Genomic DNA, 24941 nt, shown 5'->3' with positions numbered 1-24941 from the left:
TTTACTGCAACCAATACCTATCTACTTATTCAACTTCTTCTATTTATTTTATGGTACACCACTGATAAAATTAATGTTTTCATTTAAAAATTCAATCAAGTTTTCTAGTAAGAGCCAAAACTTTTCAAATGGTTCATAAAACTTTACGTTATTTTCGGAAACATTGAAAAATCGTACTTGGGACATAAAATTTTAAAAATAAGTCACCCAGTGTGTGAGGTCTGGTATACAACTTTCCAATTAACATTCATTAATTTCACACCAAATTAATATAGAAACATTAAATGTAACAAATGTGTAAAATGGCCTTTTAGCAGAGGAATGTAATAATCACACACTAATTGCAAAATAATGGTAATTTTCTTTATAAAATATATTATATATTAACAAATTAACAAAACAACAGACGAATTTGTTATTAAATTTGACAGCTCTTCTCTTCGGCATGTTTAAATTCCGCTTAAAAATGAATAGAAAACTAAAAAATGGAATCAGCGCAATTTGAACCCGAGACCTCTCGTATTTAAGCCTCGTATTTTAACCACTACACTAAGCAGACCTTAATAACACGTTTTTTACGCACTACTTTATGCATTAGTGCGTAAATTAAAGTTTCCTGCACTGTAAAGTGTGTCTAAAGTACGTAGTTTACTTTTATAACATTTTGTATGATTTGGTTTGATAATATTTACGAACTAAAAATAAAAAAACAAGCTCACGTAATAAAAAATTTTTATTTAATAATTTAATTAAACGAGAACAAAAAAAATGATAAATTCCTGTAAAACGGTAGACCATGATAGATAGAACACAATTATTTACCTAATTCACTTAAAAACCACCGACCGAAGAAAAAGCAATTACGTACTCCTCTCCTAATGGACGCTAGCCTTTGATCCAATCTTTTTTTGTTTTAATTTCGTCACAAAAAAATTTTGTCAAACAATGCTTTATTACCAGCCATCAGCTTTAACTCTGCAGGCACTTTTTCATTAGGGAAAATGAAGTTAGTTACGGAACTCTATCGTAGTCTCTGTACATAATGGATTTGTTACAAATGAAAAATCCCCGTTCGTTGAATTCTATTAAAATTTTGTTCTTTCATCAATTGACGGTTTAATTTGGCATCGAAATAGTACATAATTTTTTATGTTAAATCTCATTAAAACTATACGGTAATTGATTTTCATCTTTGCACAACATAAAATACTCAATTAGGAAGAATTGAAAATTCAATTATACAAATAAATAAAGTGCTATCGAAAGATCATGTCTTTGGCATACTCTCATCACCCCGTAGAGCATTTAAAAACATAAAAATATGAAACGTGATTCACACGTACGGTTGGTATTCAAAGCGAAATATAAAAACTCCGAAAGTCGTGCTCAGCTGTACTTCCTACCTTTTCCGAGGTTAGAAAGTCAACCGTAAACTGGGTTTTAATTTTTTTTTATTCTCGTTATTTTTTTTATTAGTTGAACCGCGCCGTTTGCTCGACGACTCTAAATGTGAGCAATAATTTACAACGTTACATCACTGTGTAATCAGGTAATTAGTGATGTTATCTTGATCTTGCTTAAAATGCTTTTTAAAAAAGAGAAGTTCTACAGGGTAGTTTGATAATTACACCAAGATTGAAGATAATACGGCCAGAAGATCTCCCACAATAAATATTCTCAGAGTACCGTCAATGGATGGTTCCTGGCGCACTTTATGACTTATCTGGCAAATGATTGTGCATTTTTTGCATTATAAAGTATTGAGCCTTTAACTAATTCTGAACGTGGAATAAGTTCCTAAATGAATAAGTGTGCACTGAATTTTCTAAAATTGGAGAATTATGCAAACGGATTCAAAGATCAATTATTTCTGAATCTTCTAAAGAAGAAGAATAAATATCTAACAGCTTTCTTTTGTAGTTTGAAGATTCGCCCAAATTGAGTACCACCACAGGTACCCCAGAAGGGAAGGGAATATCGGATATGCGACTCAATAAGGGCATAATCAACTGTTATAGAGGGGAATAAGTTTGGTTCTTTGGAAACTGATCTTAGCGCAAAACAAGAAGAACTTAATTTTCCACAACATGCCCTAAGAATTTTACAGATCCAACATCGTCAATTACGGTGTTGTTCAATTAAAAAGACTGCAGTGTATTTTTTTACGATAAAATTTTAGTTCTAGAAACGTTGAAGATTAGATCTCACCATGATTTAAGGGTGATATGGCACTATGAAGAGCCGCGGTTTGCTCTAAGAGAAACAGAAACAGAAAAAATAAAATAGGGCCTAGTACTGAGCCTTGAGGCACTCCCATTCGATTGTCTTGCAAGAAGATATCGTTGTATCAACTGCTGACTTTTGTTGGTGAGGTATGACTTGAGCATTTAAAAATGTATATACATCTGTGTGACTCGATTTTGAATGGGGTTTGTATTTATCATAGCACACTGAAAGTATTCATATATGAAAATTAAACAATGGCAGTTAATTAGACATGCATATTTGAACAGAATATATGTACGACGATTTATACAAAACAAACAGCACGTTTCACTTAAAAACTTACATAAGTGACGATATGTTTTTTCGATAAGAGTGACTGTTCTTTCTATTTTTATCTTGTTTTATGAGAAATTTGACAAAAGCTCTTTCTCAATCATTAGTTTTAAGAGAGACATTTTGAATGAATATTTGTACTTAAGGTTCAATCCGCTAGAAGTGCGCTCTAACAACAAGTCATAAATTCTCTTTGGCAGATATTGATTTTACACGATATTGATATTACAAGAAATCGATTTATCATCTATTTTATGTGGAAACATTTACTACCGGAAGTGGCCATTATTAACAGATATCTGTGTGTCAAAAGTCATGATGATTGACGCATGTGCAGAAGAGTTTCTGTGAAAAATATATGCAAATGCATTATTTTCACGAAAAATCGATAGATAAAATAAAAATTTTGTAATTTTTGTTAGGTTAGGTTTTTTGATAAAAATTATGCATTTGCATACTTTTTTCACAAAAACTCTACCGCGCATGCTTCAATCATCATCACTTTTGACACACAGATAGATTTTAATGAGATCTATCTAAGAAAGCAATCCATGGTTCGATATTTGTTAGCCTTCCTGAAATAATGGCCGTTTCAGCGTAAAATAAATCGATTTCTCGTAATATCAATAATATCAATAATAACGATGATCGTCGTGGGATGGCTAATCATACTTTTACCTTCCCTTTCTTATCTAAAATTCTTAGATACATTTAACCCTTACATGGACTTGAACCACGAGGTCTAAAAATGTTAATGCTTTTCTACGTTCCTTGTATAAACTAATGAAAAATAAAAGCAATTAACAAGTTTATAACATATTATTTGTTATGGTCCAATTTTTCGTAATAAATTGAAGGGAATTATAACAAGTATTTCAAAATGTTTATTCAACATTAAATTTTAGTGCATACCATTTCGAGTTTAAAAATGACAACTTTACATTTAAGTAGTAATAATATTTATTAAAGTAAATGAATGAGTTCCTCTAAGATGTGATATGTACAAATATTTATTAGATGTACGTGTACGTATTACGGAAAATTCTTTTAAATGAATTACACTCCAAAAAAATATTATAGTCAAGAAACCTTTGGTTTTACGTGAATTAATATAAAATGAATTGCTGTTCGTTAGTCTCGCTAAAACTCGACAACGGCTGGACCGATTTGTAAGAGGTGAATAAATATGAAAATACTAGAAATCAAATGAAAACAACAATTTTGTTTTTCCTTGATGTTTTGTCGCAAATTAAATTTCTGAACGTAACCATAATATTTGACGTCCAACTATATGTAGATTGATAAAACTTAAGTTTTTTCACAAATTAAATTTCTGAACGAAACGTAAATATTTGACATTTGACAACCAACTAATATGTCGATCCATTGTTTATGTCGATCGATACCGCAGATAAAGAGTGAGAGAGAATTTACAATGTCGAGGAGAAGACGACGACCTGACTTAGGTTAGGTTAGGTTAACCTGACTTAGGTTAGATCAAAAAAATAGTATCATTGCTATGTCCTAATTCAGCACAAGCATAAAGGGAAAATACAAAGGAAATGATGTTTGGATCCCGCGTATACCGATGATTTCAACGGGTTTACCATTCGATTTCAAACGTTTAGAGTTTCCGGTACGTCTGGATTTTACGATAACCATCAATAAATCGCAAGGCCAGTCGTTGGAAGTTTCCCTCCTTGACAAAAAATATTATTTATTAGAAAGCTTTAAATTGATTAACAAACTGTATCATAACTGTGTGTGTGTCAATATCAAATTGAAATCTTATGAATAGCCAGTATTTCAGGAAAACTCTGTTTTGTAAGTGAGTAACATCATGTGTAATTAATCGAAATTAATAATAAAACTTTATTCATACCGAACATTTTTTGTTTCAATAAAAAAGGATCGCTATTGTTTGTTTCAAATTTTTTTATACAAAAATTTAGGTCTTTTATATATCGATTGAGGCAGTACGAGGTCTGCCGGATCAGCTAGTTTAAAATAAAAATTTGTTCAAATATCTCTGATGTTCTTATTCTAATGATTCCCTTAATTCACCCTTACCCCTAAGTATATTTATCCCCCCACTTTCAAGTTACAAATATTTTGTCGGTTGTTCTAGATTGTGCTAGGTTTGTTCTATATTGTGCGCAAATTTCGTGGTAAATAGTTTTTTTTTTCGAACATATTCTACTACATAGAACAAACCTAGAACAACGCATAAAATATTTATAAAATAATTTGCAAACTGATATTAAGCGCTAGAAAAAAAAATGGACAATTTGAATAAGGCGTTAAGAATCTCCCAGAATTGACCCCGCCCTTTTGAGTTAGAAATATTTTGAGGGTTGTTCTAGGTTTGTTCTATGTAGTAGAAGTGCGAAAAAAAATTATTCTTCACGTAATTTGAGGACAATATAGAACAAGACAAGCACAATCAAGAACAACCGTCAAAATATTTCTAATTCTAAAATGTGGGGTCAATTCTTGGAGATTCTTAAAGCCTTATTCAAATTGTCCAAATTTTTTTCTATCGTTTAATAGCAGTTTGCAAATTATTTTTGTTTCTATTAATTGAATTCATTTATTTATACATATTTCTTTAAAATCTTAGATTTTTCAATATGTTTATGTTTCTAAATCTTATCTATCTTTCAAAAATTACTAAAAAAAAAACTAATTTTGAAACAGAAGATACTTAAAATCAATAAAATTTAGAAACAAACATTTTTCATATTTTATTAATAGTATAAATTTATTGTCCATTTATCATAATTCACTGAAATTTCTTAATTTCTCTCATAATTCATTTTTATAGCTTTCCAAATTTCCAAAAAACATTGGTGGGTAGTTTCCTAAAACAATATTTGATCATTGTTCCCAAGCGTTTAGTTATATTTTAGTGAAATGAAGCAATTTTTTGGTGTAATTTCCATCGTTAAAATAACATAATCACCTTTCAAAATGTCCCGCCTCTGGCAAAATACCGAACCGGCAAATGATTGAATATAAACAACGTAACGCACCCTGGGACATTCTCACATTGGCTCCTACGTGAAAATAAGCATCACCAGACACAAAAAAGACGTTGTATCATTGTCTCGACGTTTCCAGTTAGAACACAAAGGATAATATAGATAATCCCTAGGAACAATTCTAATTTGTGCACCCACAACAAAATCAACAAGATTTCGGTTTGTTAGTGAAGTGAGTCCGGCGAGTGAATTAATTATATGCTGCAAAGAAAATGAACAAAATTTTTTGGTACGAATATAAATGGCGTAAGAGATATGTCATGTCGGTGTTTCTTGGCAATCAAGATCGGTATGTTTGAAATTGAAGTGAATTATGGGAAGCGGACAACTACACGGATTAGGGAAAATTATTTTTGAAGTTTATTCGAGTTGATTCCCCGAAGATTTTGGTTAATATTTCAGGAGAATTAATGTGGACATTTAGTGATTATGAAATTTGGTATATCGGTTATTTCGAGATATATGAAAAAAATAATAGATGACAACATAAGCTATTGCAAGGAAATTATAGGGAATTCAATTACGTAAAATTTTAACTTATACTTCAGTTTATAATCGTTTATTTACATACAACGAATCTTAAACTGATCGGTATATCTGATCACATCAATAATTAAAAACACTAAGTTCATATTACTTTCTTGAAGATTCCATTTAGATATTTGATATCAAAGAAAGCGATACGGATCTCATTTTGGAATTTCGTTTGTTCGACCTGCAAATGAGATGGCGTTTAAACAGACATTTTGTATTTATTCTCGTACTAAATTGTTCGCTTGTTTATTTGGATACATAAATATAACGGAATAATGCAAAATGAAAATTAGACAATGGCTATATAAACATGTTACGAAGAGGATGGAAATAAATTATGTATACGTCGTTCCAGTGGTGGCACCATATTTTGATTTTCAAAATACTCAACATCAATATCATTGTTCGTGATGAAATTTTCGATCATAAAAACAATTTTATCTATCCACTTATTTTTGTTTCATAAATTATCTATCTTTGATATAAATTGTCTACCCTTCATACGATATTTAATTCAATTACCTTTGAAGTCAGTTAAAAGCATTATTAAAGAAATATCTCGATTGTAGCTCAAACATAAACTATTAACGAACAAGTTCCAAGGTGTAATTACACCAATTAAAATTTGCATTTAATCTTTCTATATTAATTACTTCATGTAGAAACAAACACGTTTTTGTTATTATTTTTTGTACTGAGAATACTATAATTTGATTATGAATGAAATTGATCTAAATAAAACTTAGCTTTTTAAGGGAAACCTATTTTCAGGTAATCTAGGTACTAAGAGAATTATAATTTGATTTGAAGTGAATAGATCAAAATGTTATAAAAAATATGTGTATGAAAAACTATATATTTGTCATGTCGAAAAACAATCGTAATTTCAGAAATAGCAATGAGCGATATTAAAGGTTATTAAAATTGTGAAAGGTTGAATGTCAGTAAACGATTATTTCATAAACATACACGATCGACCGAAGGAGATTTATCAGTTGCAAAATGATTTATAGTATGGTAGTAACCGATACTCAAAGAATTATTAGATACGAGTCCGTATTATTGTTACAAATCAATGATTTATCGACTGAAATAGCTTGCATGTGGTGACTATGAAGTAGTGTGTAATTCAGCCTGTGTTTCATAGTATAATAGAAATATTTCCAAGTAGCCAATACATTTCTTTATAGCAGATCATTTACTGCCGTTTTTGGTTGAAACAATAATAGAAAAAACAATAATCGTAGACACTTTTTTCTAAATTAATAGGTAAATAAACTCTAATGAGATTTAGAATATTAACCGAATGTAAAAATTGATTTCAATTTATTTTTGACTATAATTTGTCCAGATGTTATTTCTTGTACAACGGTCACGATACGATTTGTATAAATTACGAAAGCGACACGTCATTTTTATGGTGATAGGAGGTACTAGTCGGAAGCTTTTAACGTCAAAAATTCCAGCTACGCAGAATTACACTAAGATGTAACCAATAAAAATATTTCAGACTTATAAAAACGATGATAATCAGTTAAAAGCAATATTTTTAGATTCCTTAGGCTATTCCACCAAAAAGCTAGTCGCCTATAAAGGATCAGATAACAAAAAAAGGTAAATAGAAAGTACATAGACTATTACTTGTTTTGAATGTATACTGGGTAAAAAATTAAATCCGCTATCGAATGTTACACTTTTCTTTGATATTTGGAATCGACACATTTTTCATAACCTTCATGTATCAGTTATGTAGTAACTTTACGTAAAAAATGACAATTATTTCATTATTTAAACTCACAATTAACTCATTAGTATTTTAAGTTTTATAAGCATTGAATAAAGACACAGTATTTTCTGGATGAATATTCTTTTGAACTTCTTGTCTAAGTAAGTCCATTTTCTGGGCGAATATTCTTTTGAACTTCTTGTCTAAGTAAATCCATTTTCTGGGTGAATATTCTTTTGAACTTCTTCTCTAAGTAAATCCATTTTCTGGGTGAATATTCTTTTTAACTTCTTCTCTAAGTAAATCCATTTTCTGGGTGAATATTCTCTTGATTTTCTTGTCTAAGTAAGTCCATTTTCTGGGTGAATATTCTCTTGAACTTCTTGTCTAAGTAAGTCCATTTTCTGGGTGAATATTCTTTTGAACTTCTTTTCTAAGTAAGTCCATTTTCTGGGTGAATATTCTCTTGAACTTCTTGTCTAAGTAAGTCCATTTTCTGGGTGAATATTCTTTTGAACTTCTTGTCTAAGTAAATCCATTTTCTGGGTGAATATTCTTTTGAACTTCTTCTCTAAGTAAATCCATTTTCTGAGTGAATATTCTCTTGAACTTCTTGTCTAAGTAAGTCCATTTTCTGGGTGAATATTCTTTTGAACTTTTTGTCTAAGTAAATCCATTTTCTGGGTGAATATTCTTTTGAACTTCTTCTCTAAGTAAATCCATTTTCAGGGTGAATATTCTCTTGAACTTCTTGTCTAAGTAAATCCATTTTCTGGGTGAAAATTCTTTTGAACTTCTTCTCTAAGTAAATCCATTTTCTGAGTGAATATTCTCTTGAACTTCTTGTCTAAGTAAATCCATTTTCTGGGTGAAAATTCTCTTGAACTTCTTGTTTACGTAAATCCATTTTATGGGTTAATATTCTTTTGAACTTCTTGTCTAAGTAAATCCATTTTCTGCGTGAATATTCTCTTGAACTTCTTGTCTAAGTAAGTCCATTTTCTGGATGAATATTCTCTTGAACTTCTGTCTAAGGCAAATTTCATTTGATGCTGTGATATTTACATGTATACCAGAGGCTTGGCCCAGAAAGTTTTCTGAAATTCTTCTCTTATTTTCTAATGATATCTTCGGCTACACTGCTGGATTTACATCCTCCCTGTCGCTTTATTATCAAAATGTCCGCTCCTGAATCTGCCAGTAGAGACGCAACCTGTGTATCCTTTAACATTAGGTAGATCCAGGTACTGAGCAATGTTTGCTGGTAATTTTCTACACGCGATGTGTGTGTGCCACATTTTCCATTATAATATCTCACAAAAAATCTGTCGTGTTATACAGCAGGAGGTCTAATTTTTCTATACAAGATCGACACCAGCAATATTTCCAGCAGTGACCACAAATTCGCGAACGAAAATAGAAATATATCGTCTTCAGCTTCTATAAATCTTTCTATAATCTACGTCGAAATCTCAAATTCTTTTGCATGCAGCCAAGTCAAAAGCATAGTATACTTCTTGATATCGACATTTTTGCGTACTATGAGTTTAAATCTCAACATTGAATATGTAGTCCACAAAGTCGACGCCTTTAATGTTTATAAATTTTGAAAATAAGCAAGTAATACCTTTTTGTTGATGTCGACTTCTTGAAGGTCCTACTGGATAGACTTCGATCTTTTATTCTTTCAAGGTAATAAATTACTGTTTTCTGTATATTTTCCCAAGTATCTTTTTGAGTAATATTTTGGTTATTGTCGTATTTCCTTAAAGGAAGTCACCCACTTGTTTTATGAGACAACAATCGATTACATAACTGTATTATTGGTGGAATTAAACGATTAAAAAATCTTTAAATAAATCACTGCTTTAGGTCGTAGCTGCTCATTAGAAATATAAAAAATATACTTCGAAGTATTGATGATAGGTGTTAAGATGGCCACCCATGGCGATAGTAGGCACAAATATATATATATATATATATATATATATATATATACTATCGAAAAACGCTTTAACCCAGAGTACGTCATAACCAAAAGCAATTTGTTAAGTACGAGTTTCAAGTAAAAATTAATGACCGCGATGCCCGGCCAATATAACGATCTTTACGTAGGCGTTACTTTGGTTTACGATGTCTTTTGAATGTTGTGTGATCACCGACAACGATAAATATAAATTTCGAGAGATGTACTTATATATATAAGAAAGTTCTATAGCTAGTACGAATCGAAGTTAAATCGTTACTTCATTTTAATATGCTAAAAACGGACGGATGATCTGGGTGCCTAATTAAGGTTTTCACACTGAAAATAAATGAAAAAATTCACGATATGTTGTTACACGATCGGATATTAGAAGTCCAAGACTTTGTAGAAACCATGGTTCAATGGTTTTACAAAGATCACAAACTCTATTATTTGCATACATTTTCGACATTTTCGAGGATTTGATATAATAATCTACATTTGGTTAAAAAATCTTATTGTGCTTTAGGAAAGTATATGAATTAAGCTACAGAGTGCGTTTACATACGTCCTTTATTGTGGATTTAGCTCTGAGCGACTTTTACGTGTTTCCAAATCTAAAAAAAAATGAAGATTTTACTAAAATGATGGAAATAGAAATCACGGGCTTATAAACCACCCTCGCATATAGGTTCTATGATTAATTTACTTTCGAGAAAAATTAAACGACAAAATATTGCTATAAAAACAGCAAAAAGATCATCCAAATCTATCAAAAGTGATTTATGAATTACTCTTATTAATGACAATCAAATGATTATTACGTCACTCAACGACTAACACACAGTGGCGCTATCATTGTTAAATCCAAATGGCGTTTATGAAGTATCAACTTTCAAAAGACTATGTGTCAACTTTCATGACATTTCGATAAGTCAGAAAAAAATGACAGTTATTTAAGTGAAGCTACTTTTGTTATTTTTAAAATAATTGCGTGTGTTAACTTATCATCGCTTTTTGATGAACAAAAAACTGTAAAAGCTCAGCGTTAGCTTCAAAAGTGTTGTTTTTTGTTTGCTGAATTTAAACGTGGTCGTACAAACACCGATGATGGTGAATGTTCTGGTGGTCCAATCGAGGTTGTTACTACAGAAAACATAAAAAAAGTCCACAAATTGGTTATTTCTAATTGTAAATTGAAATTGCGTGAGATAAATGAGGCCGTAAAGACATCAGAAGGCAGTGTGTTTACAATGACCACGAGAAAGCTTTTTTGAAAGTGGGTGTCGTGTTTATTCACAGTCGATCAAAAACAACAACGTGTTGATAATTCAGAGTCATATTTGGCCATATTTAGTCGTGATAAATCAGATTTTTTGCGTCGATATGTGACAACAGATGAAACACAGAGCAAACACACAATAGTCAGATGGAAAGGCTTCAGTATGGAATATAGTTCATCGACTATCTGTAAAAGGAAGAGACAATCAATATCGAATACTACATAGAGAAGAAAAAACCATTGTTTCACCTAGACAATTCACAAATCGATGGCAGCGATGGTTAAATGGAACGAATACACTTCGAATTGTTTCCTCATCCACCGTATAGTCCAGATATGGCTCCCAGTGACAACTGGCAATTCGCTGGTATCAAAAAAATGCTCGTCGGTGAGAAATTTAGCTTTAATGAAAAAGTAGTTGCTGAAACTAAATCCTATTTTGACACAAAAGACAAATCCTTCTGCAAGCACGGCATCGAGAAGTTAGAGATTGTATTGCTCTTGAAGGAGATTACATCGATGAATAAAATCGATTTTTGGCAAAAAAATGTGTTTTTCAAAGTATTAAGTAGTTTTCATTTCCAGAGTATCATGTATAAAATCAATACGATTATTGTGATTAAAGTCACTTATTTCATAATATTCCGAATTTCGTTTATTATATTTTGTATGTGATCGTTCTTATATGTCTTGCAAACTACTTGAAGCTCGTTGTACGAACCAACCAATCACAGAAAATGATAAACAGAGTCCTTTATGTGCGGCAAAACACAACACATGTATAGAATGTTAATTGATGACCAAAACGAAAAATGAGGTTTTATCAGAACGGTTGTGAAAAACTTGCGCAATACTTTGCTGTCAACACACAATTCTCAGTGGGTGTTTTCAAATATACATATATATGTAGTACAGAACCGTACCGACTTTGAAAATATTTCGAATTTTATTCTATTTGAAAAGATCAAAATAGAATAGGATTGCAGATATTTCTTTATTATTGGCTATAACCATCTTCTAGTTATTTCTAGTTTCGGGTGTTTTCGCTCGTTTTTTCGGCTACTACATATTTTCTTGGATATTCTATTTTCTTCTCAGTCTTCAAAACGTTTCTCATTTGCGCTTCAAAAAAAACCAGTCAATTATCCTGAGATAAAACATATAGGACAAAGGATTGCGAACAGTGACAAAGAACGGATTATGTTAATGAAATGACTAGAAGCTAACAACGAGGGTTATACGTATTTGCTGTTAAAGTTTAAATCTATAAGGATTATTGAAATAAATTTGACTGTCATCACTTTTGGCGACATTCAACTAACGACATTTTCATACATTATTCAATACTTTAGTAAAAAAAGGGGGAAAACTTTTAAAGAGGATCATTTTGTATTGAAATAATCAGATCGATAATTGTACAAACTAATAAGTACGGCTCTGTACTATGCGATATGAGTCTTAAGACCTTTAAAATAATTCTTCAAATGACATTATTTTCAATGACAGGTGTGATAAATTCGATACACAGTTGTTTCAAATTCATTTTTACTAATTTTCCACGAAACGAATTTTAATTAATATTCATTGTATCGTACGAGGATGATCCTAGAAGTACCTGGTTCAACTAAGAAAAAACAAAAAATCCTCAAGCTCCGATCAAATTTGGTTGAAATCGGAGGCAAAAGGTTTTTTCTCCAATTTGATTCCCTAGGGGTACCCTTTGAAATGTCGAATTCCGTTCCAAAAGGAAGGAGAGGAGGTATATTTTTTCTATGATAGTACCTCCATTCCTCTTCCGATTTTTTTCCATTACAACGTTTTAGTTGCTAATCTGTAGATAATATGAATTTTTATGTGGATTTTTTGGATAAAAGAATTCGTCTCAATTTTCACCCTGTATAATACGCGTATGTATGGGCCTGAAAAATTGAAATGAGACTGTTGAGTCAAATGGAAGTTTTCTTAATCGATTGATGACATAAAGACAATGATATCTCTCATAGTATCGAATTTATTAAATTTTATATACATACAGGGATGACAACAATATTCCTGAAAGTTCTCCGATGGGGTTAAATCTGACGAATAGGGTGCATACATATTTAATTTTGGTCATTGCAATAACGGATGTGCAAGCTGGTACATTGTCTTGATGAAACGACAATGTTTCATTAAAAAAATGCGGCTGTTTTTGCTTGAATTCTCCGCTCAAACGTTGCAATAATTTTCGGGACGGTCTTCTTCCTGTTCAGTCCATTCAAACACTCGATGGAAACATCTTCAATACGCTGTTTTTGTTCCATTGTGAGCAAACACGTTACCCATATTGAGCAAAGCCTGATTTGTCTATTATGTCTGCTAGCTCGCGCACTTTCAGTAACGATCATCCAGTACCTATTCGTGGATTTCTGGAGACGTCACTTCATTTGATCGACCACTGCGATGCTGGTCTTCGCAGGTCGTACGGCCTCGTTTAAACTATGCTACCACATATTTTACTGTTGATAACGAAGGAACAGTCTCGCCCTGAGTAAAATCTAGTTCAACTTTTATTTAATTCATTATTAATGGCTGCCTAACAAATACTAAACGACGTGGCGTCTTCAAACTTGAAACATGCAACATAATCAACTAACGTCATCTCTAGGTTAGGGTAGAAATTATTTAACACATTCTTGGCAAATGTTTCACGTTTTCTTCCAAGTTTGAAATTTTAGAAATAGTTTTAAACATATTTCAATTATCTGGATTAATTGTATTCATATTTTGGAGCAGCGACTCTCATTTATATTCAGTAACATACAAAACCAGCAGATCTGTGAAATACGGAGATGAAATAATAATTTGCCATTTCTTATTATATATACATATACATAATTAATCTAGGATGCACTTGCATTTTTTAAAACTGATAATTAAAGTAGGCTTTGCGAACTGTCTAAATATCGAACAATCGAAAAAACGTCAACAATCTTATTTCAAAAAGTGCCACGGTATAAACACTTTGATAAAAATTAAGAGATAATTGTTTTTAAAAGTTTATTTAGAATTATTTAATCAAATTTATAATTAATAAATGCAATTCACTAATGTGCAAACTTAAATTTCCAACGTAATCGTAGAAAAAATGTAGAAAGAAATATTTTTTTAATGCAAATAAACAATGTTGAATATTTGGAAGCAATTTTTAATTCTAAACATCTTTTCTTTATAACAATTTTCGATAGGTACTTTACTCTAGAGCAAAAATCACATTTTTTTACAAACCTCTTATACGACTGAAAAAATTTAACATCTGATGATTGAATTTTAGGTTTTGGACCATGACGAACTTTTTATACAGAATAACTTTTTTTCGTAAAATTAATAATAAAAAAGTTTCCCATATGTCGCCAACTTACGTGAACAAACTGTATATATCTAATTTTGATATTACTTTTCCTGGTGGTTGACACCATCCTTTATTAAATAAAAAGAATATGACTCTTATTCAAATAGATATTCTTTTGATATGAATTAGAAAATTTGTTTGAATTAATTTTAACGAAAATTGTCAGTTCAATTTCCTTTATATACTTTCAATGCATGTTAAGCCATTTCGTAATATTTCACTTCTTATCTCGAGTATCTACGTTTCCATTATTCACTAATGGTTGCATTATGCTGCATTTTGTTTTTTGTTTATACTTTATATTTTGCTGTTTTGTTTTAAATAAAAAAACCTTAACGTTTTTCCATTTCCTTTCCAGTAAAAAGTCTGTTTTAAACAATTTTCTCAAACGAAACCTAAAACACTAAAACAATATATGAGACTAATAGTTTCAATCAAATAAAAATTAACAAAACTTCCCCTTTCAGCTTCTAATTACACAATTGAACATTTTACTTAGTCAATCTATCAACTACGAAATACCGAAACCGATACAATCTAAGAAATGGTATAATTTTATCAATTAGTGCATCAGGATGTTAATAAAACATCTTTTTTTTATTGAAATTATTTCGATTTATATATGGTTCTAAATCGCCTTGTAGACGTACCGCGGAAAGAGTTAATAGCTCTTGCGCGCTTATCTATGATCACAATTTGCTTGCTACGTTAAAAATTATGAAGCGATTCTTGTTATAAATTTCTGGATAATTTCTCTTGAAAAAAAAATATATATATATAACGTAATGCGCCTAGGTTAACTGAACTGCTTCTGCAGATTATAAAATTGCGTTTTAAGAATGCCTTTTATTCCCATCGGTTAACTTGCTGCCACATTATGTAGTTTATAATTTATGTAGCTTAACCTATTTTGTTATACGGAGTGGTAAGTTATAGTAAAATCGAAAAACAACGCGAGTATTTTTCAAATTTATTTATAAGACACTTATTAAATCATATAAAACAGATAATAAATTTTAAATTGAATTTCCAAGAACTTACTTCATATGAAAACTTTAAGTACGTAATGTGAATTTAAATGAATGATTAAACTGGAAAAAATAATTAAGATATATTTATGAGCCAGATAGCTTAATAAATTTTATGAGAGGAATATGAAAACATATTATTTTTTCTTATTTAAAGTACGCTTTTGCGTAGGTAAAATAAACTATCAAAGGTAGTCCGAAGTACTTGGAATTTATTTCAATTTTCAAAAACTGAGTGAACAAATAAAAATGACTAAACACATATTATGAAGGCTGTAATCTAATTCGATTATGTATAGTTCCAATATCAATTGCAGATTATTAAAATCCTTGCCGGCAATTTTGTTTAATATACAAAAGGCGTAGATACATCATTTTATAAATTTATTTAAAAGGCAATTGAATCATTACAAATTGGACGGAATTATACGCCGTTATTTAGAAAAAAATCAATATTATAACTCGTTAACTTGCTACAACTGAATATTAAATTATAAAACGTAAATAGACGAGGGAGTTTGGTTTAACCAGGGTACCAGACGTGAACTGAGTCAATTTGTCTATTAGAACTTCGGTAGTCGCCATCGAACTATCCTTGACGATTCGGTTATTGAGTTTCTGGTGTTTAAAATCGCATGCTGACAAAACTTGACGCAATGTTTCTAAACTGGTATAATTGTATTGTGGATAATCTCCTACCACAGCAACCCCTTTCGTGACTACTCGATAAATGGAAAATTTATTCACTCTAGTTAATTGAGCAATTCTTATTAGAACTGCATTATCAGATTGCCAAATATTTTCCTTTTTTTTAAACTATCGAATAAATTTAAAATAACTTGCTGTATTTATAGGTCTATAAATCAATATAAATAAATATAAATAAATAAGACTTGAAGAAAAGTCGAAACGTCAAAATTTATCTTTCTTTCAAAAATTATCAAAAAAAATTAATTCTACAACAGAAGAGACCTAAAATCAAGAACATTTAGATGCGTTAATATATTGAAAGGTCTAAGAAATAAGAAATTAAAGAAATTTATATCTAAATCTTTATTATTACATTCATACCTGTCTTTATTCTCACTAGAATGTGCAATTTCATTGATTTCATTTGCCCATAGTGTAAAGAACGCAATATTTCTATTTATTTAAAGAAATTTATAAATTAAATAAATCTTACCTAGCCACGCCACTGCTTATCGCTGACAGTCTAGCAGAAATATTTCAAATTTCAATACGCCTTTCGACAACTTCGGCCAAAATAAATGCATTTATGTTTACGATTCGATGTTTTCATTGGTAAACAGTGGAGATAATGAGTCCACGTAGACTGACGGTTTGTTAAATTTTATACGGGGAGTAAATATTATTTTTCATTTCTTAATATGGTATGAATGCCGCGCGTATTTATGAAATATTGATTATTCCTCGCATTACTGTTTTCTGTAATTGATATTGGAGAACTATAAAACAATAAGAAAAATTCGTTCCCTTGATTTGAACTTCATTGAATGAAAAATATTAGTCCCTCTTTAACAACAAATGGCGAGAGATTTGCTAGTGTACCCTCCGCATAAAAACTGAAATATAAACAGATTTATTCGGATTAATTTGGTTGATACTTTAGGTAACGAATCGACCGAAAGTCGTTTATTCACGATCGATTTCTTTTGAGATTGATGTTGCGGATGTGCTATCTTCATCTAATATTATGAAAATTAACATTTAGTTCCGACTACGTCCTAATTCTATGCTATTTTCCTCATTAGAACCGCAAAATATGGAATTATTCGTTCAATCCAGTTTTTTTGTCTATATTTGGCGGTAATCGATCGATATCTGGCAGTCGATGTGTCGAGAATTAGCTTGAGTAACTTAAGTAAATCAAATTTCTTGAAATTAAAATAATAACTTCACTAATACTTGATCCATATGAGAATGATGGAAACGATTGAGATGTTTTATCCAAGGATTTATCTAAGAGATCGAATTCGTTAGAGATAACTCTTTAGTTTTATCAATGTTTACGTTGTGGTCTCGTCCTGAATACGAAATTTCTACAGCGAAAATGGGTTGTATTGGACAAGATGGAATTTAAAAGTGCTATCTGCTACATGGGACAAAGAATTCAAAATAAATGGCTTTTTATAATAAAAAAATAGGAAATGTCTTATAAACCTTACTGTTATTAGAAATAATTTTATTATAGTTATTGAAAAGAGACATATTGTTCAACAAGCGTAATATTTGCCAAAACGAACTACGACCTAAAGCAGTAATTTATTTAAATATACTTGGAAAATACGTAGAAAACAATAATTTATTATCTTGAAAGAAGCCTATTGATCACCAAATTAGAAAAAAAAATTTAAATGCGTTCTTGATTTATGGCAAATTTTTAATTTTGATTTAAAATTTCCAACACTTTATATCTCAGCAACTAGCGTTCGTAATACTATATCAAAATGAATCATTTATTGAGATCTATCAGTGGTAGAGTGTTGTCGGTAGAATATATGTATGTTATGAAAAATGTTACGTTTCCTAATATCAAGGAGTAGCTTAAAGTGTCACATTCGATAGGAGAATTAGTAGATAAAATATATCGATATAATTTGATGAAGAACTTGTGGTGGAATATTTTCAAGCGAAATACCAAATTATAACTCTTCGAAAGAAAACGTCCTTGAGATTTTCACTTCTGATCGTCAGGTTAACGTTTTATTGCATCTCATACACGTATAAAAAAATAATTGTACGTACGGCGTTTATACTAAACAAAAACGAAACACCTATTAGAATTTAATTCACTTTAAATATGTTTAATGATCAAAGATTAATAGTTGTATGTAAGGTTGTTTGTTAGCATATTTTCTGGCTCCTAGTTTTCTTCGATGAATCGAGAAATCTTTTTAGAAACACGATATTTTGTTGAGGATTTTGGATTATTTGTTTTAATTAAATGAAAATTGATATGGTTGGGATTTGCTTGAAAATACGACTAATATGTTACAGCATACGAGGTCCGTTTATTAAATAAAGAGACTGCGCGTTAGAGGGCGCCCTAGACGGGTGGGATAAAAAACGAGTAGTGCGTTGGATATCTAGATATCTTGTCTATGCACGTGCCAAAACACGTTTCCGTCACTATTATAGTATTTGTGCAGTAACGTTTTGAAACAAGAGCAACGTATCAATCTCAAATTTCTTGTTAAATTGAAAAAAACTCCAACTGAGTACTATAAATTGTTGCAAGAGGCCTATGGAGACAATTCTCTATCTCGTGCGCGTGTTTTTGAGTGGTGTAAGCGCTATAGTGAGCATCGAGAAACAGTGACCAAAATCAACCAAATCGTGCGTGCAGATCGTCGAATGAGCATCCGGATGATTGCCGAAGCTGTAAACGCCGATAAAAGAAATGGTTGGAAAAATTTCACACGAGCAATTACACATGACAAAAGTCTGTGCGAAGTTGGTGCCAAAAAATTTGCTCCTGACCAAAAGCTCTTGAGTCAACGGGTCTGCTCAGATTTCCTTGAAAGTTTAGAAAAAGATCTGCTTCGAAAGGAACCCGATTTGAGTCAATGGAAGCGGTAAAGCGAAAAACGGGAGAGCTCCTAAAGGCGCTCACCAAAGAAGACCTCCAGCACTGCTCCGATCAATGGAAAAAACGTATGGAAAGGTGTGTGGCGAGGGGAGGGGAGTATATTGAACCCTTTTTTGTAACCAGTCTCTTTATTTAAAAGCCAGACCTCGTAATGAGATGTATTTTTCCATTCCTTATTTCTTGATTGTATATAAAGAATCAATATTGACAAATGATATATCATGTCAGGTACAAAATCGAATTTTGATTTTAAAAAAATATTTACTTTATATAACTTGATCTTTTAACTTCTCTATTTCGTTGTCGAATGTAATTTGTATTTACTGCGCCTAGAAATTATAGTAATTTGCCGATTTAATTAGAGATAACGTCTCTCTTTTAAATAGATATTATTTTACGCAATTGCAATTATTTTCTTTTTTTTATTTCCTTCGCCTTTATCCACTTTTCGAAAATGTTTTTATAATATTTTTATTGACACACTATTCTCACATTTTATAATCTCTTCATTAGATGAAATATTTCGACAAATGGTATGCAAGAAAATTCCATCTGGTACTGTTTTTAGATCAATAATTTTTTAAGATGAGATCATATTAACATCTGATGTATCTCACTGAAAAAAAATGTTGTTATTTTATATTGTAATAAATATATAAAAGTCCACGAATTTGTTTTCATAATAACATATTTTCATGAGCATATTGGGTAAAAGTATTTCTTATTTGTGAAACAAACCTTGTGTGAAATACGACGATGTTCCCAGAAGTACCTGACCTGACCTAGAAATGGCAAGAATTTATAAATATGGAAAAAATTGCTCGTATTCACGTGTTACAATACTTTTATTACTGGATGACATAATAGGTATTTCAAAAAGTGCGATACATCGAATATTAACTGAAAATTTGGATAAGAGAAAGCTGTGCTGTTAGCAAGGTCATGACGTCGGATTTTTTGAGAAGCGCTTAGGATAATTTTCATCAACTATCTTGAAAAAGGAAAAACTATCAACGACGAGTATTATGCGAAGTTATTGCAACGTTTGAGCAAAGACGGCCGCATTTGTCTAAATTGTTGTTTCATTAAGACAATGCACCAACTCACGCATCCGTTATTGCAATGGTCCAAATTAATGAATTAAAGTTTGAATCGCTACCTAATGCAGACTATTCTCCATATTTAGCCTACTCGTATTATTTTCTGTTCATAGACTAGAAAAATGGCTAAGCGGTCGAAGATTTTTCAACAATGAATAGGTCTACAGTTAATGGCAATTCTTGACGATTCTTATTATCTTATATAAGGGTATCGAACATATTTTTTTCCAAAATTTTTGTGTTTTCCTTGTAGGGACAGGTGCTTCTGGAATTATCCTCGTAGAACAAATATTTCTGCAATAGTATAAGTAGTAGTAGTAGTATTTTTGCATCTGAAAGCCCTTTTTGTGAACGTTCTACGTGGTCGTAACACTAAAAATTTTCGAGCAATTGAACATATACATCTCCATCTCATCTATAAAACTGTAGCAGTGGCGTAGATCAATGTTTCTGAGAACTGTTATGTAATTATTTTTATCCATCATGGATAATTTTATCATGACTAAGTAGAAATTAACCAATTATACAATGCATTTATTTCTTATTTCCGATTTTGTACGATGGATCCATTTCTGGATTCTTCATTTATAGAATTCATTGGATCGTTGGCATATTTTCAAGACAAACTGTTGCATAGTTTCCGTATTGTTGAGATCATATCCTTTTTTTACTAATTATTTGGTGGTATTATTTGGCAGAATGAAGATTCTCCGGCTTGCTACAATCGAATTGCAAGGAAATATTCAGATATCAATTCTATTTTCATGTGTAAAGGTAAAAGAAATTCCATCGCGGGATCATTGTATCCAAAAACACAGGTTACAGGTTAAAAGTAATAACTCCTTGATTAGAAATAAAATGTTTTCAATACCTTCTATGGATTTATCAAAAAGTTTGTAACGCCTCTGATATAAAGAAAAGATGAATACGTCTCTCGTATAATATATGAAACATTCGATTTTCCCATATGTTTATTTTAGCATTTTTTTGTTGGATCGTATGTATATACAAGTTCTTGACTATGAATGGTATTTATTTGAGAGCAGTATATTTACCAGGATATCTAGAAAATAGTGAAATATAATGTTGAACAAAAAGTTGTTTAGAAATATATATTTATATTTGCAAGTATAATATATTAATTTTTTTCAATTCAGTACATATAGAGAAGTTAAATAGCATACTTACAAAAATTGTTTCCATCAAAGATAATAACGTTTTTAAATACTTTGAAGTTTGATTAAATCCGTTCCTGTCTTCATTATAAACTCAATTACAGAAATAAATTTATTTGAATGCCAATTTATATAGGTATGGTAGGTACTTTTAGTTTTAACGGCTTTCTGATTATACCCTAGGTTTACTTGTACAAATTAATGCAAAATTCACCATGTGTGTGGTCTTAGCTGTAAAATGTTACTAACTACTAAACTATTTAGAATAATCATAAAAGTGTCTAGCTAACGTCACAGTACTTACTTAGGAATTTATAAAATTTTTAACTATCAACTTTTTATTGGCTGAAATACTATTACGGCAGCTCTAAATAAAAGATTATTACTTACAATGATACCAGTATTAATAAAAATATGAAACGAATATAATAACAATTGTCTAATAGAATTGGACATCAGTTTAAAAAAAATCTCATTTATACAAACATATTATAACTGTGCATAACTAACCGTGCTCAGAAATCAACGTATTAACTAATTGTACCAAATTATTTTGTAAAAATTTCTGCGATCGATATATTCCAAAATTTAATGAGCCTAACCTAAAAATTCTTTATGCTGTAACGTTTTCACTGCTCACAGCTTGCGTTAACTTTGTTGTTATAAACATTATATTCGGGATTTTTTACCTAAAAGAGACTTCAATTTCAAAAATTTTGTTATATAAAATAGTTAAATCCCTTCATTAGAAAAGAAGGTAAGATCCTTTTTGGTAAAAGCAGAAATAGTTTTAATTATCGCCTTATGAACTAGGCTTGGCTCCAAACAATAGACTACCTTTTTTTTAATTGCATGGGGATTACTGACCTTTATTGGGATTTAAAACTTAGTCGACTTTAATTTGGAATTGACGATGACGTCTAACCTCAACTTACCAAATCAACCTCCTTACTTAACCACATTCCACGGATATGATTCTATTTGGATTCTCTTGACAAGTAGGGAGCCCTTATGTTTTGCTAAAGCTCAGATCAACCCATATTAGTTTTGTTTTTTGGTCGTAAAATTGATTACATTATTTTCTTTTAGACTTCATAATAATCAATTTCAAAATTTTATTTTTTTTACCATAAACTCGATTTAAAATAAATAATATATGTTGTAAATGCATTAAACTAATTTAAATTTTTATGGTCCACACTTGAAATTTTCACATTACTGTAAACCAACAAACTCATGAGTTTTGCGCGTAGTTTTTTTTAACCTTGATTTTTTTATAATTTCAAATACAAATAATAAATTGAAACATTATATATCAAAATTTGTATCAACGCATACATATTATTACCTTACTATTTTAATCATAAATAAGAGCTAAATTTCCTATTTTTAAATAAACAAATCTAATCTAATGAAATCAAAATAATAATAATTGTTAATTTCTTAGTCAATTTTGCTTGTAATCTTTAAATTTCATTTTTTTAAATACAAATCATTGTGCTTTGTCTTAACGATTGGTTTTATTCCAAATATATTTCTTCCTATTTCTTTATCTTTCTCCGTTTAGGTTAATAAATTGAGTAGCGCCCCATTTGAGAATTTGAAAATAGATTAAAATTTTCGAACATCATAAACACTACAACAAAATCTTGCAACACACATTTGCATGATGAGCTAAGCTGGAGCCCAAAATGTGATCTTTTAGATTACAATGTAGGAGTTTGTAGTTTGGTGACGAGATTAGGTGGATGAGAGACAATTTTTCAGTGATATTAACGACATAAAGTTTTTTAAGACAATTAATTTTGCTATGGTTGAGTCCTGGCTGTAGTCTAGTTATCCGCTTTTTATGCTAATTGGTTGAGCAATGGATATATAGGATTCAGTAGTGCCTCTGTAAATTTAGTTTATTAGGTAGGTACCTATAAATAATCTCTTAAAACTTTTCACAGAATGGTACCTAAGAAACTATTAATATACCAATACACTTGAAATGGTTTAAAAAAATCCACGTGAAGATCAAAGGACTATTAGAGAAGCAAGCTGAATATTTGGCTTATCAAGAGGTAGTCTGCAAGATCGCTTTCAAGATCGGATAAAAAGGCATAGACGAATAGGTCCAGCTACAGTATTATATATTATCCAGATTTGTCTTTCAGAGAAGCTGGAGGTGTAAAAACATCAAGAAGTATAATAACGAAGAAATACTATTCCGTGAACTTGAAGGATATTTAAAATAACGCAATGTTACACCCTGAAATATTATTCGATGGTAAACAGACAAGTTTCTCTATGTCATCTAATACAGAAAAGGTTCTAGCACCCAAAGTTTGGAAAAATTTATCCGAAATTTTTCCAATCGTGAGTTTAGAATTTTTTTTTCAAATTTCTATATGCCAATTACAAAAAACGATCGAGGTGGTATAAACTGTATTAAGATGTATTCTATTATATATTTAAACTACTAAAATATTTAGTTTTTGAGTTTTGCTTGATCCATTTTTGATTTCATACTCTTTCGCAAAGTTCCTTTATCATTTTTAGAGCAGTTGATTTTTGACTTTGACGGCCTGATTGACTCACACATTCATATACATTTCTTATTATATAAAATAAATAAATATAATATATCCATAAATGGATATTCAAAGGAACCATTTAATAATTATTATTGTAGTTTTTTTTTCGTTTTCATGGTTCGTTCACAATAGCGATTCGATTATAGATCGGTTTTGCTCTATATAAACTTAATCATATTATACAAGAAAACTGTTAGTTTCTTTTATAACAACTTTATCTAATTAATGGAGTGGAGACAGCTTATCGAACGGATATTTAATGCTTGAAATAAATCAAGTATCGACGGAATCTCGCGAGGAATTTATCGGAACTTTTATTTTCCTATCGGAGCGCTTCTTTGCCAATTAAATATCAATTTGTGTATCAATTTTGTTATTAAATTTTAATGTTATACGTCTCGATTCGGATTCGTCTGCATAATACATCTGCTAAATTATATGCCGTACCATGTAAATTAAAATAATACTTTTTGCGGTCTACTTATAAAATTGCGTAAACTTTCGACTTTAACTCTATATATTTTTTTAATTATTCATCAAATCAAAAAAAGAAATATGCCATTTGAAAGACAATTTAATATGCTTTAATTTGAGTATAAATTGATCAGCAAGGCTAGCGTTTATGAGCGTAGCAACCGGTGAACAAATTTAACGTATTTTGTCAAATTAATGCGTTCGCAACAGATATTTGTATATTATTTGTTTTTTATAAATCAGCGTTATGAGGAGACTGCATCATTTTATAGGCGAACTGGAACAGGCGAGGAGTGACTATTAGTCAGTGGAAAGTACGACGATGATTCCAGGAACATAACTTAACCCCTAAAACTCCTGTTCATCGGCAAGGACGCCTGCGTTTTGCACAGGATCATCTGAATTGGACTTTGAAGACCGGCGTGTTTATGGCGGTGGTTTCTGTGTGATCTGGTGTGTGATTTCTAAAGAAGCAC

The 24941-nt window shown here is 30.7% G+C and overlaps 1 protein-coding gene and 1 long non-coding RNA gene across 3 annotated transcripts in view; one reads left to right on the top strand and one right to left on the bottom strand.

Moving 5' to 3' along the window:
- Window positions 1–24941, top strand: part of LOC130442494 (rho guanine nucleotide exchange factor 10) — a 134949-nt gene that overhangs the window by 36855 nt on the left and 73153 nt on the right. The window lies entirely within an intron of this gene.
- LOC130442495 (uncharacterized) lies at window positions 17719–21665 on the bottom strand. Its single transcript, XR_008909779.1, has 4 exons — window positions 21426–21665; window positions 21109–21300; window positions 19876–19919; window positions 17719–19753 (listed from the first exon to the last, which is right to left on the bottom strand). It is a non-coding gene; the product is annotated as an uncharacterized LOC130442495 (long non-coding RNA).

This window comes from Diorhabda sublineata, chromosome 4, assembly GCF_026230105.1.
Source record: "Diorhabda sublineata isolate icDioSubl1.1 chromosome 4, icDioSubl1.1, whole genome shotgun sequence".
NCBI lineage: Eukaryota > Metazoa > Arthropoda > Insecta > Coleoptera > Chrysomelidae > Diorhabda > Diorhabda sublineata.
Note: the sequence above shows the minus strand (reverse complement) of the source record. Positions and strands in the feature narration are given on the sequence as shown.